Here is a 13339-nt window from a genome sequence, read left to right as displayed (position 1 = left end):
TTAAGTGACTCAGTGTCAAATTTTGTTTGATAAAGCTCCTGTGAAGCGCCTTGGGACGTTTTACTACATTAAAGGCGCTACATAAATGCAAGTTGTTGCTGTTGTTGCTGAGGAAAAAATTCCCAAAAACATCAAAAGTAAAGTATTTTACAAATATATCAGTATAAAAAGAATTGTTAAAAGCAAGGTTGGACCTCTGAGAGGACAGGATTGTCAATTTATAGATGATGATCAAAATATGGCAGAGGTATTTAATAAATACTTTCCATTGGTCTTTACCAAAGGGAAGGATCTCAGAGAGGTGGTGAATCCTGAAGTGGTTGAGAGCAAGATGAGCGATATTATGATGGATAAAGGGAAATTTTTAGATAAGTTAGTTGGACTAAAGGAAGACAAAGCCCCAGGGCCTGACAGGATACATCCTAGGATCCTAAGGGAGGTGAGGATGGAAATTAACCATGGCCTGGAAATTATATTTCAGGGCTCTATTATTGAGTGCGGATGTGTGCCATAGGACTGGAGAGTGGTCAATGTAGTACCCACTTTTAAAAAGGGAGACAGAGTTAATCTGGGTAATTACAAGCCAGTTAGTTTAACATTGGTGGCAGGGAAAATGTTAGAATCTTTAATTAAGGATAAAATTACCACGTATGTAGATAAAGAGAAAATAATTAGAAGTAGCCAGCATGGATGAAATTAGGGTATGAAATTAGGGGGAGGATAGCAAAGTGGACAGAGACTAGGAGTTAAGAGCATATTTAGAGTGTTTGGGTGTGGGCAATGATGTCCCACAGCGTTCAGTTCTGAGCCACTTCTGTTCACTTTGTAGGTCAACGATTTGGATATGGGGCTAGAGGGAGTGGTGTCAAAATTTGCAGATGATACCAAAAGAGGAGATATTGCTAATTCTTTAGGAGACCAAAGGAAGCTGCAAGGGGAAACTGATAAGATGGGAGAATGGGCTAAATAGTTGCAGATGGAATTCAATGTCAGTATGTGTGAAGTGATGCATTTTGGTTAAAAAAAATAACAGCAGTAATTATACTCTGAATAGAAGCAGGCTCGGTGCTGTGGCAGAGCAGAGGGATTTGGGGGTACAGGTTCACAGGACATTAAGGGATCAAGTGATATGGGGAAAAAGCGGGAACAGGGTATTGAGTTAGACGATCAGCCGTGATCACTTTGAATGGAGGAGCAAGCCCAAAGGGCCGAATGGCCTACTCTTGCTTCTATTTACTATGATTCTATAAAGGCAGTACCTTAGGTTGATAAGGCTGTAAAAAAAATGGAGCTAATGCAGCTCTAGGTTTAGAATGTAAAAGCCAAGAGGCATTGATGAGTATTTATAAAACTGTAATAAGAACTGAACAGTACTCTGTTCAGTATTGGGTTCCACACCATTGAAAAGATATTGAGTCTTTAGAGAGGATACAATGCAGATTCACTAGGATGCTGCCTGGTATGGGAAGATACAAATACAGACACACTTGAAAAATTGGGGCTTTCATTAGAACAAAGTAGATTATGGCATGATATGATAGGAATGTTTAAATTATGAAAGCATGGGACAGGGTGGATAGAAACAAACTGTTTCCAGTAGTTTAGGGATCTAGATTGAGGGACCATGGATACAAGAATAAATGTAAGAGATTTAGAACACAGAACAAGAGAAATTTCTCTACACAGAGAGATGTGGGGCTGTGGAATTCATTTCCAGGGTTAGAGATTGAGGCAGAAACTATGTCAACATTCAAGCTTAGATTAGATAGATGGATGAAGGAAAAGGGAATGAAGGGATGTGGGAACAGGGTGGGTAAATGTGATTAGGACTATTTTCTTGCATCGAGGGTAAAAGTCAACATGGACTGATTGGGCCAAATGGCCTGTTTCCATATTGTAGCTTCTATGTATTTCTGTGTATTTTCTACATATTCTAGAAGAAACCCAGAGTGAAGATTTATACAAAGCTCAGCTCAAGTCTTGATTAACTCCCTCCAGTATCCCTGTCACTCCTGAAAGGTGCCGTTCTAATACATTTCCAGCTTGCACATAGGTTTTCATTATAGGTTTTCTTTTCAGGGTTTAGAAATGTTTGCCATTGTTTTATAGTTTGGAGGGAGGGGGAGAAAAAAAAGTTTGTTTTGAGGTATGGTCAGAACTTTGTGTCATGTTTAACTTTCTTAGCTCATTTATCTCTTTTCTTCTTTGATGTACACTGCACCAACCATTTCTCAGACATTTTTTTCTTTGTTATTTTTGCTTCAAAATGTGATGTTGATTTTACCAAAAGCTAGGAAATAGCTATTCAGAACTAAACACCATTTTATAAATTACATGAAATAGCCCTTGTGATGAAAACTTGTGATCTTCACATTCTTGACCATTGCTGCTATCTACTCATTGAGTCTACACCCCTGTATAGTCTGTTTATACAAAAATAATCTATTCAGACTCTGCACCACCATCTCAATACATAACCACAAATCTTTGTTGGAGTTCCCCTGGTGGATCAAAAACAGCTTAGGGGTTATATTGGATAACCCCCAAAAACAAAAGCTGAGATCGCAGTGCACAATTAACCCGTATCCGCTCATTGCGATGCAGGCAGCACGTAAAATTTGTGCTGCCTGCTGATTTAAATGATTGCTGCGTGCAGCCAGCGCTACCTGCACTGTTCATTACCTGCACACATCAGCAGGGGTCCCGACATATTTCCCGGTGTATATGCGTAAACGCTATGGTGCGTTTCAAAATAACACCAACTGGTCAATCAATAAACTGACCTGTCCCATCAGTTGCTGAACACTGCATTTCACTATGAATGATGGACGTGCAGTAGTGAATCAAGAGATAAGTCCACATCTCCACTTAATGCATGAACATACCGCTGAACTACACAATGAAAACAGTTCTTAAAATCAAATCTGCTAACTTGCGCTTTATTTATGATCATTTATGGGTGCGACCGGGGAAGGAGGAAATAGGTTGCACCCCAAGATCTTTCTGAACATACCACTCCAAAAATGCCTGGACTATACAAAGCTACTTAAAGGCAGCCTGCACCTCTTAAAGGGGAGGTGCACTATGGCTGATGGAATTGGTGTCAGGAAGTGGATTGCTTTGGAAGACGTTTTGTGAAGATGTCTCAACCTGCAAGAGAGCGTGCACCAAGGTTTGCTGATAACGCACTGGAGGCCTTGGTGCAAGAGGTGGAGAGAAGGAGGGACAGCCTGTATCTGCAGGGGGGCGGGGGGCCCTCCAGACATTTGCTCGGGAGGCAGTGGGAGGAAGTAGTGGTGGAGATGGGAGGGAAAGTGGAGAGTGAGGAGGACATCAAAAACCTACAGGGGGATATAGACAGGCTGGGTGAGTGGGCAGAGATTTGGCAGATGCAATACAATATTGGAAAATGTGAGGTTATGCACTTTGGCAGGAAAAATCAGAGAGCAAGTTATTATCTTAATATCGAGAAACTGGAAAGTACTGCAGTACAAAGGGATCTGGGGGTCCTAGTGCAAGAAAATCAAAAAGTTAGTATGCAGTGCAGCAGGTGATCAAGAAGGCCAACGGAATGTTGGCTTTTATTGCTAGGGGGATAGAATATAAAAACAGGGAGGTATTGCTGCAGTTATATAAGGTATTGGTGAGACTGCACCTGGAATACTGCATACAGTTTTGGTCTCCATACTTAAGAAAAGACATACTTGCTCTCGAGGCAGTACAAAGAAGGTTCACTCGGTTAATCCCTGGGATGAGGGGGCGGACATATGAGGAGAGGTTGAGTAGATTGGGACTCTACTCATTGGAGTTCAGAAGAATGAGAGGCGATCTTATTGAAACATATAAGATTGTGAAGGGGCTTGATCAGGTGGATGCGGTAAGGATGTTCCCAAGGATGGGTGAAACTAGAACTAGGGGGCATAATCTTAGAATAAGGGGCTGCTCTTTCAAAACTGAGATGAGGAGAAACTTCTTCACTCAGAGGGTAGCAGGTCTGTGGAATTTGCTGCCCCAGGAAGCTGTGGAAGCTACATCATTAAATAAATTTAAAACAGAAATAGACAGTTTCCTAGAAGTAAAGGGAATTAGGGGTTACGGGGAGCGGGCAGGAAATTGGACATGAATTTAGATTTGAGGTTAGGATCAGATCAGCCATGATCTTATTGAATGGCGGAGCAGGCTCGAGGGGCCGATTGACCTACTCCTGCTCCTATTTCTTATGTTCTTATGTAATGCCAGGAGCATAGTGCCAAGAACATGGATGTAGTGCAGGAAAAAGTTCAATGATTTGACACAAGTGGTCAAGTGGAATATCCTACCAACTGCACCACTAGCCTCATCCACGCACTGCATCCTCCTATCACCTACCAACAAACTCGTTCAATCAGTACATAACTCTTCAAATCAGATGCTTCATCCCACCCTCACACTTTACCACTGTTGCAGGCCACACACCCACAACTCACAGGTTGCACACACTGGCAGCTATTCAACCATGACAGCCACATTGCCCAAACATCTTGCAGGACACTCACCAAGTCCCGTTTCCTTGCAGAAGAAGGTGGTGCATAACAGGAGGCAGCATGTGGCAGTGGCTCCAAGGAACATGAACCTGCTGTCTTCTCTCAGGATGACAGCAGTCCTGCTCCCAACCCTGCCACTCCACCAGTGCCCTTGCTGTTCCCTTTCAGCTAGCCAGCCCACTCCCTGTAGAGTATTCAAGTATAGGAAACCTCCAAAAACATCTACAAATGCACCAGCAGCCAGAAGAAATAATCCAACAACTAACCAGCAATTCCTGCATGATTCCTTTAAATAGCACTGGTGAGGAGGTCCTCCATCCGTTTAAATCCTGTTCAGCTGTGCAAAATAGCAGCGGTCCCTTTAAATCAGCGATGCACACTGATTCATGTCATAATCTCCCTACTCTATATGATGCTGGCAATCGTTAGCTGCGCGTGCGCAAACATCTTTATCAAGATAGCGTCCTGTGCACTTCACGACAGAAGGGTCTGCGCATCTCGGACGCCATTTTCAGGGCTTAGGCGTCCACGTACAGCGTACAAAAAAAGTGCTACATGGCCCAATTTCACCGCCCCAACCTTTCTGTAGCTCTCCTTGCGTACAGAGAGATGTCTCAGAGCACTTTGCCAAGTCAGTGGACAAAAGGAGCGCACACCAAGCAAGGAGGACGAGGGGGAAAGAGAAGGGTCAGGAGATCAGTTAAATAACAGTCAATAAGAATAGTCTTTCGGAAACTTTTGGAAACAGAGAGGGTGGCAAGGCAGAGGTGTTGAGAGGGTGATCCAGAGGACAGGGACAGAGTGTTCGAAAGAACAGCTGCTGATGTTTTTTTTATTCGTTCATGGGATGCGGGCATCGCTGGCAAGGCCAGCATTTATTGCTCATCCCTAATTGCCCTTGAGTAGGTGGTGGTAAGCCGCCTTCTCAAACCGTTGGAGCAGAAGGAGTGAGCCAGTATTGGAGGATCAGGATGTGCATGCGGAGACGTATGGATGAAGGAAATCGCTGAGGCAAGAAGGGGTGAGACCGGGTAGGATTTCAAGGCAATGGCAAGGACCTTAAAATGAATTCATTGGGGTATGGGGAACCACTGAAGCCTGGCAAGGATAGGGTTGTGGGAAGGTGAGGACATGGGTCATGGCATTCTGCATGAGTTGTAGATTGTGGAGGATGGAAGTGGGCAGGCCAGCAAGGAGAAAATGAGAAATTGGGGTTGAAATTTGTCTTGGGCTGTAGTGCAAAGTGGACGGCAGTGAATCGGCCACCCGGTCTACACTCCACCCAACTCAGTGGAAAAGAAAATCAGACGGAGTGTAAAACGGATTGCCGATTCACCATTGGCCATTTTACACTACCCCCCACCCCCACCTCCCCCTCCCCAGACAAATTTCACCCCCGTTGATTCTTGAGGTAATAAAAGCATTGATTAGGGTGTCTGTAGTGAAGGGAGAGAAGTAAGGATAGAGGCGGATGATGTTTTGGAGGTGGAAGAAGGCTGTCTTAGTAATGGACTGGAGGTGGGGGAGAAAGAGGACCTCGGGGTCGAGTATGCCAAGATTCCATGGATAAATTCACTGGCAAGTGTGATATTGAGGCATCTAAAGCAAGACGGTCTCATGTTTGATCCCTGACCTGTGCTGAGTTAACTGATGATCTCTGGCAGGGTGGTGTTACTGATTCTGTAAATGACCTCAGGGTCCCCAAGTTAGGGAAGGGAAAATTTAGCTTGGATGTCTGCTCCTGCTTACTAGCCAATGACCCCTGCTGTAAAGTGCTGTGAAGCACATTTGCCTGAATATCAGAAGGGACCTTTACCTCAGCAAGAAGCAGCACTTTCGAGGGAGAAAATTGGAACTAAAAAAGGCATTTTTATCTGCCATGTGCCCTAATTTGGAGCAGAGGTGAGGGCAAACACAAAGGAGATTGAATGTAGTTCCGATTAACAGTGATCTCAATGTTCTTGAACCGATGTGCACAATTAAACAATGTTTGAACCCTTAAGGCTGTCGTGATATAATCCTATTTAATTCAATTCTTTAACAGTTGCAAAGAAGTTTTTTATTAACCTGAGAAAACCAACTTAACATAGTCCAAAGATCAAACCTAGGACTTGCCTGGTCTGTATGGCTGTGTGCCATACAAGCAGTACGTTTCCTGATCAGCCATCAGGAGACTTTAATGAAACATTTCAACACATGTTTTAATTTGTAACTGGGAGATATTGTACTTGAGTTCACTTTGGCCACCGTTTTTGGTAGCAATTAAACTTCTCCTCAAAAGGAAGGAACAGTGAAGGGGGGACATCTGCTTATAGATTACTAGCTGTCTGCATCTGCTCAGCTTTAAGGTGACACTAGATGACGTTAATGCTGCTGGCTGTCATCTCTGTTGCTAGGCAACTAGCAGGATAGGAAATTGTAAGTGACCACAGGTCACCTGTAACGTTACAGTGACACTAGCATCCCCACCAATGGGATATCCATGACCGGGGGAATTACATTTCTTCTTACTTTAAGTTTTTTTTTAGCTCCTGTTTTCTCTACTTCACTGCTGAAAGCGTGAGGAATCGTCCCTCAGGGGCCTGCAGTCCTCCGGTACCTCTCAGCCATTCTTCATGTATGAGCTGCCAAGAAAGTGACACAGTGAGTCAGCAAACTATTCTACATGAAGTGCATCACAGTAAAGTCCAAACCTGTTCTCACCTGATGTCCACACACGCACATGCACACACACACGTGCACACACATATACACACACACACCCACACACATATGCACGCACACACATGCGCATGCACACATATATATGCACACACAAACACACACATGCACATGCACACACACACCGCATACATGCATGCAAACACATATACATGCACACACACATATACATGCAAACACACATGCATGCACACGCACACACCTACGCATGCACACACGCACACACACATATGCACACATATATGTGTGCACACACATGTATACACACATATACACACATACACATACTGACATATACATGCACACATATACACACATACATGCACACACATACACGTATACGTGCGCACATGTGTATACACATACATATACACGCAAACACACACGCACATATACACGTGCATGCACACGCGTATACACACATATCACACACACATACACACATATACATATACACACATGCACATACACATATACACACACACACGTATATACACACATATACACACAAACGCACATTCCTACATATGCACACACAAGCAACATATACACACGCACACACACATGTATACACATACACATATACACACGTATACACACATATATACATGCACACACATGTACACACACACATACACGCAAACACACATGCATGCACATGCACACATATACACATGCACACACACACACACACTTTCCATCAGGATTCAATAGGCAACACTCCTTACCACGGGGAAGGTTAAAGTCAATTGTAGCATCGTAACTGCCACCTTCGCTGAGCTGAGCTAACAGTCCAGGCTAGAAATTGAACCGAGGACCTTCTGGGCTTTATGGCTTACGATTTCATGGTGTGTAAACACATAGGCCATTGGGAGAGTTAAAATTTAATACCAGTCATTCATGTTTAGAGTTGAATCCATACAGTCTTCATTTTGAATAAAAGATGTATGGAAACTGGATCATGACAATCCCCTTTCAAGCTGCAGTGACTCTTTTTTCCCAATCATCCGCTTGTCAATTTCACATCCATTTCACAAATTTAAAATCGCTAAACCAGTGCTCCCTTTGTGCTCAGGTGGATTCAGAGTGGAAAACCATTAGTAAATGGATCAGTATTCAACAAGAAAATTGATGAGGGAGAAATAATTACAGCATCTGGTACTTTGATTCTGTGTGTTTGCTTTTTAAAAAGTTGTACAATTTATTAGTCCAACATCCTGCCCTGGCAGTAATTTGTCTGTTTTTATAACTGAAATGTTTGGATTGCGCAGACTCTGGACCACACGTTACTATCATAGCTTAACCCCTACCCTGAACTTGAAGCTGACTTAAAGGGCCACTATCTGCATGAAAAAAGTGTTTGGTAACCTTTATTTTTTTGGGGGGCAGCCATGTGCTCATTTTCAGTACAGCGAGCTGATCTTCCAAAGCGTTGCTCACAATGAGTAGCAAAACTTGATGTAACTTACACGTGGAAATGAAGGAAGATCAGAGGTGTAAAGCGGACATGGATTTGGGAAGAATTTTGACAAGAGATACGCTCAGAGACAGTGAAGTAATTGTTAAAGCTTAAAAAATAAAAACCATTCAGTGTTGCTATGTAGACAAATAACCTAACCCTACATATGAGGTAAATGACCAGTTAACCTGCTTTTTTGGTGGTGTTAGTTGAGGGAATGTTGGCCAAGACTCCGTGAGACCATCCTGATCCTTTTCCAATAGTACTGTGGGATCTTTTATTTCCAGCCTGAACATACAGATGGATTTGGTTTGACATCTCATCTGAAAGACAGCACCAACCAACAACACTGCACTCCCTAAGCATTGAACTGAATTAACAGTTTAGGATTGTACTTTCAAACCCCAAAAGTGGTGCTTGAACCCACAACCTTGTATCTCACAGGCAAGAGAGCTAACTAACCGAACCAAAGTGATGTTAATTCCCCTCCTGCTCTTGTACGGGTCTGGTGTCAAACTATGAAGCATTTTGGGATGTTTTGTTCATTAAAGGCGCTTCTATGACTCATTCAGCACAGGAGGAGGCCATTTGGCCCATCGTGCCTGTGCTGGCTTTTTGAAAGAGTTGCCAATTAGTCCCACTCCCCTGCTTTTTCCCCATAGCCCTGCAACTTTTTCCTTTTCAAGTATATATCCAATTCCTTTTTGTAAGTTGTTGTTGGTAGGGTTTTTTATATTGGTTCCTGAGAAATTTGAGCCAAGGAGAAAGTGTGACCCATTTTTATGCCGCTGACACTTTTATTATATTGTAGTTGATGTTATGCACAAGTTGCATCATGGTGAACTTTGATGCCATTTACTTGATTGCACCGTTTGCAAACCATTAAGAAAAGATTTCCTAACATTTTTTCATGAAGGTAATGCCCCTTTAAAATAATTTCACCCCATAACTATCTTTAATGTATTTATAGGAGCATCCTACTCATGGGACCATCCAATTGAAATTACATTTATTATAAAACCTTATGGCAGACTCAGGCCCAAATTTTCCCTTTGTGCTCCTGCAATTCCTAGTGAAAAATCTGGCAGCAACATGATTGCACCAGAATAATGTAATACTTTTACTGCTATCACTACACAGGTACTTTGCATCAATAATGTGTCAGCTCGGTCCAGTGGTAGCTCTTTCACTCCTGAGTCAGGAAGTCTTAGACGCAAATTCCAGTTTGGAGACTTGAGCTCATCATCTAGGCTGACGCTTCAACGCAGTACTGAGGGGTTACTGAGAGGAAGCGTTGTCTTTCAGGTGAGACATTAAACTGAGGCCCTGACTGCCTGTTCAGGTGTACTTAAAGATCCCCTGTCACTAATCGAAGGAGAGTGTCCTGGCTGATATTTATCCCTCAATCAAGAACTCCAAAAACAGATTAACTGGTCATTTATCTCATTGCTGTTTGTGACATCTTGCTGTGTGCAATTTGGCTGCCATGTTTGCCTACAAAACAACAGCTACATTTCAAAAGCAATTTATTGGCTGTGAAGCACTTTGGGACATCCTGAGATCGTGAAAGGCGCTATCTAAATGCAAGATCGTTCTTTACTTTATTTAATTTGTTTCTTTCTCCTCTTTTCCTCCCCTGTATTCATTCTCTCTTCCTTTAGGTATTTATGTTATTCATTCTTGGCACGTGAGATGTCGCTGGCAAGGCCAGCATTTATTGCCCATCACTAGCTCCCTTGAGAAGGTGGTGGTGGGCCTTCTTCTTGAACTGCTGCAGTCCGTGTAGTGAAGATGCTCCCACAATGCTGCTAGGTAGGGAGTTCCAGGAGGTTGACCCAGCAACGATGAAGGAATATGTCCAGGATGGTGTGTGGCTTGAAGGGGAACTTGAAGGTGATGGTCTACTCATGCACTTGTTGCCTTGCCCTTCTAGTAGATGGGGGTCATAGGTTTGGGAGGTGCTGCCAAAGAAGCCTTGGTAAGTTGCTACAGTGCATCCTGTAGACAGTGCACACATTCAGCCATGGTACGCCGATGGTGGAGGGATTGATGTTTATGTTAATGGATGAGGTGCCGATCAAGCGGACCACTTTGTCCTGGATGGTGTCAGCCTCCTTAAGTGTTGTTGCAGTTGCACCCATCCAGGCAAGTGAAGAATACTTCATCACACTCCTTACTTGTACCTTGTAGGTGGTGGAGAGGCTTTGAGGAGTCACTCGCCACAGAATGGCCAACCTGACTTGCTCTAGTAGCTACACCATTTATGTGGCTGGTCAAGGCCAATCAGTGCAACTTGCTCACAGGAAACCTAATGGCAAGCACTCACTAGATTTTGTGAATCCATCTCCTTACATTCTGTAGTGTAGTGAGTTATAGCACTAAATGGGCACAAAAAGCTCCCTACTTCACTCAGAGAAGCCGTAAGGATGGCCAGTATGAGAAGTGACAAAAATTGCCTTGGTGCAGGAGGGAATGTCCTCCTCAGACTGGGGTTAAGGCTCATACATGGTCTTATTATACCTGAACTGGCATTGAAAAATGACAAAGATAAAACAAATGTTTCATAACCTTCACTTTGATTAACAGAAAATTCACAGAAAAGGAAGGGCAAATAAAGATTGTTTATACAGTAAAAAAGTAGTCATTAACTTGAATAGTAATTATAATTGCAGACAAATTACAGATTCCATGCAGATGAACTTTGGGAGGGCCAGTGCTTGGATTGTCAACATGATTACCCTTTGAGAGGAAAGGCTAAAACAGTTGCTATGGCAATTATGGCTGCCCAAACAATCCTGCCATAGTGGCCAGCAGTAGTCAGAGAATATCTGATTGGCATATCTAAATTGGCCCCAGTTGCCCAATGGCTCAATTTAAAATTCTCATCCTTGTAATTAAATCTTTTTGTGGCCTCACCTCTCCCTATCTCTGTATCCTTATCCAACACTACAACAACCCCCAAACACAAATTCTCTGTTCCTCTGACTCTGACCTCTTGTGCATTCCCCTCTCCCTTTGCCTCCAGCCATTTAGATGCCATGTTCTAGAATTCCCTCCTTAAACCTCCGCTCCTTTAAAACCTTCCTTAACACCCACCTCTTTTTCCAAGCTTTTGGTTACCCCTCCTAATATCTCCTTCTTTGATTCAGCATTCATTTTTTCCTTAAGTTTCTGGGAAGCACCTTGGGGTGTTTTTCTACGCTAAAGGCACTATATAAATGCAAGTTGTTCATGGTATTGTCAAACACATAATGTGGGACTAGATGCACATATAGTAATGGTAGGATCCCTTCCCTGAAGGACGTTAGTCAGGCAGATGGGCTTTTACAACAATCTGGCAGCTTTCTTCGCCATTTTTTCTGGTGCTAGTCCACAAACTAACTGTGTTATTGAAGTCAACATCAACTAGCTCAACAACGCATCATAGTGGGGTTTGAACACATGATTTTGGGGTTGTTAGTCCGGGATCATAACCACTACACTACTATAACTTGGAAGAAAAAGGGAAAAATGAACCAGAAAAGAGTGACTTCCAGGAGCACTCAAGTAATCCTGTGGGTTGACCGACAATAGCTTTGAAGGTGGAGATGTCCTGATTGGTGAGTTGGACTATCTTGCCATTCCTAAATGAGGAGAGTAGTGTGCATAAATGTGTGATAATATAGGGGGAAGGAGAAAATAAAAGGAAAACTTGCCCTTTTATTCATTTTGTTTCTATTAAAGGTGAGATTTAGGTGGTAATCACATTTCCCAACATAAATTACTGCTTGACAATCAAGAACCAGTTCAATGATTTAACTGTATATCTCTCTAAATGGCTTAGTGAGTTTATTCAGTGAATAGCTGAGCTATACAGATCAGGAAGGTCTCAGGTTTGATCGCCTGTTTGGCCTAGATTTAGCTGATCTCAGCTGGGGTGCAATAGAAATGTTGCGATTGGCCTCAGTGTACATCCAAGAAGGCACCTGTGTGGATGTCAGGTGAGGACAAGATCTGGCAAAGCTTGCATAACTTGCGGACACTCACTGCCAAGGTTCGCACATGGGCAAGATGGTTGAAGAGCAACTGTGCAACGGTACCCCAGCAAGGAAACAACACCTTCAGGACAGGAGGAGAGAGGAGTTATAGAATCATACAGCACAGAAGGAGGCCATTCAGCCAATCATTCCCTTTTCCGGCTCTTTGAAAGGGCTATCCAATTAGTCCCTCTCCTCTGCTCTTTCCCCATAGCCCTGTAAATTTTTCCTTTTCAAGTATTTATCTAATTCCATTTTGAAAGTTACCATCGAATCTGCTTCCACCACCTTTTCAGGCAGTGCATTCCAGATCATAACAACTCGCTGCGTAAAAAAAATTCTTCTCATCTCCCCTCTGGTTCTTTTGCCAATTATCTTAAATTTGTGTCTTCTGGTTGCTGACCCTTCTGCCACTGGAAACAGTTTCTCCTTATTTACTCCATCAAAACCTCTCGTAATTTTGAACACCTCTATTAAATCACCCCTTAACCTCCTCTGCCCTAAGGAGAAAATTCCTACTTTCTCCAGTCTTTCCACGTAACTGAAGTCCCTCATCCCTGATACTATTCTAGTAAATCTCCTCTGCACCCTCTCTCAGGCCTCGACATCCTTCCTAAAGT

The sequence above is a fragment of the Heptranchias perlo genome, chromosome 14, assembly GCF_035084215.1.
Source record: "Heptranchias perlo isolate sHepPer1 chromosome 14, sHepPer1.hap1, whole genome shotgun sequence".
Taxonomy (NCBI): domain Eukaryota; kingdom Metazoa; phylum Chordata; class Chondrichthyes; order Hexanchiformes; family Hexanchidae; genus Heptranchias; species Heptranchias perlo.
The sequence above is the reverse complement of the archived record's forward strand: the minus strand, read 5'-3'. Positions refer to the sequence as shown.